The sequence below is a fragment of the Silene latifolia genome, chromosome X, assembly GCF_048544455.1.
Source record: "Silene latifolia isolate original U9 population chromosome X, ASM4854445v1, whole genome shotgun sequence".
Classification (NCBI taxonomy): Eukaryota; Viridiplantae; Streptophyta; class Magnoliopsida; order Caryophyllales; family Caryophyllaceae; genus Silene; species Silene latifolia.
Window position 1 is genome coordinate 283,438,050 of NC_133537.1, and position 7,140 is coordinate 283,445,189.

A 7,140-nucleotide genomic window follows, 5' to 3' on the forward strand; every position below is an offset into this window, starting at 1 on the left:
TATAAATACTCCATTTTACTACTTAGATTAACATGCTCTCTTAATACTTTCTTAATCAAGTTCTAATCATTCCTTAATCTTGTAATCAACTTTTAATCTAGTCTTAATACAAATCTCAATACTTAATCTTTCCTTAATTTCTCTATTGTTATTCATTTATTTTGGGTAATTAGAAGATTATTTGGGTTTATTTGGAGGATTGGCAACCTTCCATCAATCATCAAGTACTTCTATTATTCTTTGCATTATTATTTGGAATCATCTTCATAGGTATAATTCTCTCTTAACCTTGTTTAATTATTGTTAATCATTTTTATTATTCATCATGTTTTGCCTTGCTAGTATGATTGACAACCTTGTTAGCATGTTAAACTTGATAATGAGTGAGTAGTTTTCTTAACTAGGGTTAATGGGGAATTAGGGGAAACCAACATGGGGATTGATTCATGCTTAATCTAATATGTTTTCATAATTAATTTGCTTGCTTGTTGTGGTTTCAACTTATGCACTGTTATGTTTGATGAAATGCGAGCCTATGAATCCTTGCATTTTTTACCCATCACCTATCTTTTCATTGAGACTTGTAAGCTTATACACCAACTCGAGTCTCATTAGACCATGCATATAGTTGGATAGGAAGTATTAAGTCGACTTGTAGGTGTTATACAATCAAATCGATTCGGCTCCGGGACCCAAACCTTTCTAGATATTGTAAGCTTATACACCAACTCGATCCCATCACAACAATAATTGCTTGCTTATAACTTGAGAATATGTTTTTATGATCAACTCCCATGAATCTCCTATGAACCCATGACACCCTAGTGCTTTCAATCAATTGTTTACATCTCATTTTAATCACCTTGCTTGTTTTTATTACTTTGCTTTTATATTGTCAATTAGTTTAGTTGATCTCCTATCTCAACCCAAATGGTGACACCCTAAGACATAACCATTTGCAATTGAAAATCCTACATCAATACCCATCCCTTGGGATCCGACCTTTACTTACCTCTTTACTAAGAGTAGTTTGTGAAGTTATAAATATTGTTTTGGTTAGGAACATTTTGACGACAAGTTTAACTCCACACCATAAATCAAACCCGGATTTTAGAGCCTCGATTCGTCCATATCAAGTCTCTGGAATTCGTCATTTGTTCATATTTCTGTTGTTTATTCTTCAGTTTATTAATTTCTTTCAAGGGTCGTTTCGTCTTCATAGTTAAACCTAATTCATTTTATTTCGTTCCTAACCCGTTTTAATCGTTTTAATTCGTGTTTATCGCTTTTATGACGGTTCCATATGTAATAAACCTGCTAAATCACCTTTACTTGAGTCTAATATTGATGATCAATCGTAAAACATACCAAAGAATGTTAAATACCCGCAGTTCTGACTTCACAGCCAGAGCTCAACTCAAGAATAGACGCAGGAATAGCTGCGCCTCTTCTAAGGGACGCAGCAGATGCTGCGCCTGTTCTGAGTTGAGTTCTGTCCCTGAACTTCCGTTCTCGCTTTGACCTAGTCTTTAATTACGTGTTTAATTGACTAATAACCGTAATATCACTCTTAATCTGTCTTATTTAGTCTCTTTAATTTCTAACCCTTTTTATTTTCTTATCTTTTCCAAATTTCCATTTTGAATGTATTTTTGACGTAAATCAATTAATCATTGTAATTCATTATAATTTCAATCACCGTATTTTATTCATCGTATTTATTTTACGTATGATTTATTTGCTTGTTGTTCGCAATGTAATTAATTCTAAACCCCAATTCGACATAATTGTTTGCTAATTACATGTTCACCGGCATAGTTAATCTCACATGTTAGGATTAATATATTGTTTGTCGCATTGCATGCATATAATCGACAACATATCAAATACGAACGATTTCCCTAATCATTAGTAGAGGCCTCTATAGAGGCGGGCGGGATTAGGTGTTTAGTAAAAGGACTTCCTAATACGTACCCTCACCCCTTACTCCAGATATCTATGAACATCCGTGTTCATTGGCATCCACGAGAGTCATTCTAGACATAGAATGGTAAGGATAACGAGTTCTTAGTGTTCATGTCACTACTTTGTGTCTTGACATGGCATGAGGTATTCAAACGGTTCCAATTTCCCATAAAAATTGGTGGCGACTCCACAAATGCACATTTATTTCAAGCGCCTCCGCGCGCGTCGCGGGTGGCCCATGTCCACAGTTTGGGGACTCCGCTGGGGATGATACACTTACGTGTTACCCAGGGTGAAACTTGAACGAGGTTAGGGAATAGTTTATACGAGTGATGTGAACATTATTTGCACACATTTAGTCCCATAATTGAGCCTATTTTGCATACTATTATAATCTTTTATGGCCATTTTATCCGTCAAAACCTTCCTATTTGCTTTTCTAGCGCATTTCGTATGTTTTGTAGAAAAGGAGATAATAAGGCGGAAATTCCCGTCTTTCGTGCATATTTGGAAGCTTTTTGATGATATTGGATGGACTAGTATGAAGAGAAGACAAGAATGATGACCAAGGATGTAGGAATAAAGTGTATATAGAAGGATCAAAGGGTTAAGAGTAAAGATGACGAGAGGGAAGGCATTTCATGAAGAAATTACTGGGAACCCAAACCAAGATTTGCTCCTTTGGCTCTGAAAGTATGCTAGATGGAACAACATCGAAAAAACAAGTGTTCTAGGCTTTTGAATCAATCCAATAGGAGTCCAGATGAGAAAATGACGTCCGTTTTACAATCCGAGCTCAAACAAAGAAGCTGTCCGCCAATCCGCTCGTCCCGAGACCGAAGACGCTCGTCCCCTGAAGGAATCCGCTCGTCCACCCCTTAAATCCGCTCGTCTTCCCCTACTACAGTCCGAGCATCTTGCTCCAAATCCGCTCGTCTTCCCCTGCTACAATCCGAGCGTCCCGAGACCAATCCGCTCGGATTCCCTTACAGCAACTTTCGTGTTCTTCTTGTTCTATGAAGGATGCGCATATTTTTCAAAGACCGGCGAAAAGGAGACCGGAGTCTCTCTTGAAACCGGCGATTCCCTACCCAACAATTAGCATTGTTAAATTACTATTTTACCCTTGCTTAACCTAATGATGCTCTATTATATATACCCCATTTGTAATAATCAAACAATCAAGTTTCCTTAGATTAGAATCAAGTTTTCATTAGGAAAAATCAATCCTTCCTTAGATTAGATTAGGAGTAGATTAGAATAGATTACTCTTTAATCTTTCCACAAATTACACATTAATCTTTCCTTAATTATTGTTCAAGTTTATTATTGGGTAATTGAAGATTATTGGGTTATTATTGGAGAATTGACAACTCTTCATCAATCAATCAAGTTCTCTTCTTTTATTCTTTGATTTATTATTTGGAATCTCCATAGGTATAATTCTCTCAATCCTTGTTTTAATTATTGTTAATCTTTCTTACTTGTTTATCATGTTTTACCTTGTTAATATGATTGACAACCTTGTTAGCATGTTAAACTTGATAATGAGTGAGTAGTCTCTTAACTAGGATTAGTGGGTAATTAAGGGAAACCAACATGGGGTTAGTCATGCTTAATCTAATATGTTTTCATAATCAATTTTCTTGCTTGCTGTGATGTCAACTTTATGCACATGTTATGTTTGATGAAATGCTAAGCCTATGACTCCTTGCATTTACAACCACCTCTTATCTACTCAACTTGACTTGTAAGATATAAACCAACTCGAGTCTTGTTAGACCATGCATAGAAGTTGAATAGGAGGAAATTAAGTCGACTTGTAGGTGTTGTACAATCTAATAGATTCGGCTCTGGGACCCAACTCTTCCTATGAACCGTAAGACATAAACCAACTCGGTTCCTCCATAACATTAATTGCTTGCAACTTTGTAAACATGTTTGTATGATCAACACCATGAATCCCCTATGACATCCTAGTGCTTTTAATCAATTGTTTACATCCTTCCTTTTATTACTTGTTTTACCTTATTGTTTGCATTAGTCTAGACACAACTACAAACCCAAATCAATCGTGACACTAGCATAAATTGAGATATATAGACTTAGAACCCAAAGCACACCGTCCCATGGATCGATCTCGACTTACCGCTAACTAGTTGTTTGTTGAGTATTATAAATGTGTTTGATTGGATGTGTGACGACCAACTCTTGTCCCGATCAAAATGGCGCCGTTGCCGGGGATGGTGCTATGTGATTAAGTTCTTACTTGTTTGTCTATTTTGATTTTGCTTTCACCTTGAGGAACTTGTTCCTCAAGGATTGTTCTTACCATTTTTGTGTAGTTTCAATGCTTGTAGTTGTTTCCTTGTCTTAGCTATGATGGCTCAAGACTTGTCATATGGAGTATGTGGTGGATCTTTTGAGTATGACTATGGGTATGGGGAGTTTGAGAAGCAAGTCAACACAAACCTACCTTACAACTCATACAATGAAAATCCTAACTACTACCCCAACTTTCCCCACCAAAATCACCACATCCAATACCCACAACAACCAACCACCCAAAACTCACTTTACAACCAATTCCAAATGCCACAATATGAGCACTTTCACACCCACCCACAACAAAAAGATGAGCCCAACTTTGACATGCAAGATATGGTTCTCCAAATGATGAGAGACCAACAAAATTTCTTCACACAAATGCTAGAAGAGAGCCAAAAAAGGGACAATGTTCTTCAAGACATTGTTGCCCAAGGTGAGGAGTTGGAGATTCAAATTGCCCAAATGAAAGAATCCCAAGCAATCACTCCCCACCATTCCTTGGACATTGATCATGAATGTGAATTTGAAGTAGTAACCTTTGATATGGAAAATGATAAGTGGGAAGAGCCAATCTCCTTGAGCTCTTGTGAGTATGAAAGTGTGGTATTTGATGATGAAGACATGAGGTTGAGTAAGCCAAATACTCTTAGCCTTGGTGAGTATGAGGGTGTGACATTTGATGTGAACATTGAGGTGTTGGAGAAAGAGTTAATGAAGAGGAGTGAAGCCCCTATTTATGATTCATATGGAGAAAGCGATGATGATGCATCTATGGAAGAAGATGATGAGGGAAATATGGACTCAAATGATGAATGGAGTTATGGGATTAGCTTTCTTGAGGAACCCATCCTTGAGAAGTTTGAAGATTGCTTCGATGAAGAGGAGGAATGCCTTCATGAGAACCTTTTCGCACCCACTATGGAGCCCATGATAGTTGGAGATGACATTATGGACCTTCTCACGAAAGTCAAATCGTCATACTAGAATTACTTAGTGGGGAAGCTCAAAGAAAAGGTTAAGAAGAAGTCTATATGTGGAAATTTGGCATCCACTATCCCAACTCCTAAGACATCCTATCATCAATGCCATGAAAGTTCGCCTTCTATCCTTAGAGAATTGACTAGTCCAAGCATTTGCGTCATCAACTTTGGAAGAAATAGGAGCAATCGAAAAAGCCCCCATGACAAGAATCTCAAGTTTGCTAGTTTTAAGAGCCGGGAAGGCCATCATCACAAAGAAAAAGAGAAGGGGAAGGAGTTCAAAGGGAGGTCCCTCATGGATTGGCCCTACTCCATTTTGAAATGGTTCAAAACTTACACTTGCCTACTTGAAGACTATTCACAAGCCTTTGACCGGTTATTGAGAGCATTGAGCAACATGGACAACATCAATAACCATGACAACAAGGAATGAGTTTGGTGGAGTCCTCCCTCAAACCACCATTTGTAAGATACCCTTTCCTTTGACTCTCCATTACATTTACACTTCCATTTAGTTATATACATTTACATTTAGTTTGCATTTGTATTATATTGCATTTACATTAGTTAGTTCATATAGTATAGTTGCATTGTAATATATCTCACATGATTCATGTAGATAGTTGCATATAGACTAGAATTCATGCATAGTCACTAATGACCAATCCTATTCTTTTGTACACTAGAAATAGTGTTTAAATCGGTTTGGGGAGGTTTGATCATAGGTGACCTAATCATGCATCACATAGTATAGTTTAGATTGTATTCATTTGTTATATATCTCATATAGAATTGCATTTAGTTAGAGCATGCATTCATTCATATCATATCATTGCATTTGTACTTCCATTTCCATAAAATCAAAAATCCAAAAACATGTTTTCCTTTTTTTTCCTACTCCTACATGTACATTGAGGACAATGTCCAAAATAAAGTGGGGGATGGGAATTTATATTCCAAAAATGCATAAAAATTGAAAAATTTCGAAAAATCCCAAAAATATGTTCTTTAATTTCATAAAAACAAAACCCATAAAAATTTTGAAAAATTTTAAAAATCCAAAAACATGTTCATTTCCTTTGTAGTGTAGTCTTGTATATATTTTGTATATATTATGTTTGTCTATCCTTTTTCACATTGTTCGACTACGCCACATCCGAGACATGAGGATATTGAAGACCGCATGGTATGATCTTTCCAATCTCCTTTTTCCTCTTTATGTTAATGACTATGTGGCTTTATTTTGATGGATGCGGTATAAACAATGTGAATTTAGGACTTGCATTTAGATTATATGGCATATTAGTTGGTAGAATCATATGCATTAGGATGTATATATATTAGTTGCATCATGGCATGTAGTTTACATGTTAGAAACATTTTGTGAAACCGTCTACTTGGGAAGCTTGACAAGTGTATATAGGCCCTAGTAGATGCTTTTTTCTTCTTAAGACTTTGCTTGTTAGAATACTTGTAAAACACCCTAGGATGTGTCATGTTAGTATCATTTGACCCATGGATTAAGGCCTAGTCAAGAGTACCTTGCGGTGTGATAACTCCTTGGCTACCGTTTATTCCAAGGTGACCCTTGAAACCATGCAACCATCATTCATCCATATTCTACCATACATTTTGTCATCAAAGGCAATGGGGACAAAAATTGTTCAAAATTTGAGTTCAAGAAATGAAATGAAAAGTAAAAAAATTTGCAAATTGCATCAAAAGAAAAGAGGAGTAACAAAAATAAAAACTCCTATGCTTCAAATATAAGGCACCCTCGTTACTAAATGGGGTGACTTTGAAAATGTTCAAAAGAAAATGCAAAAAGTGAAAAATTGTCAAGTATTGAAATGCCAAACATCAAAGA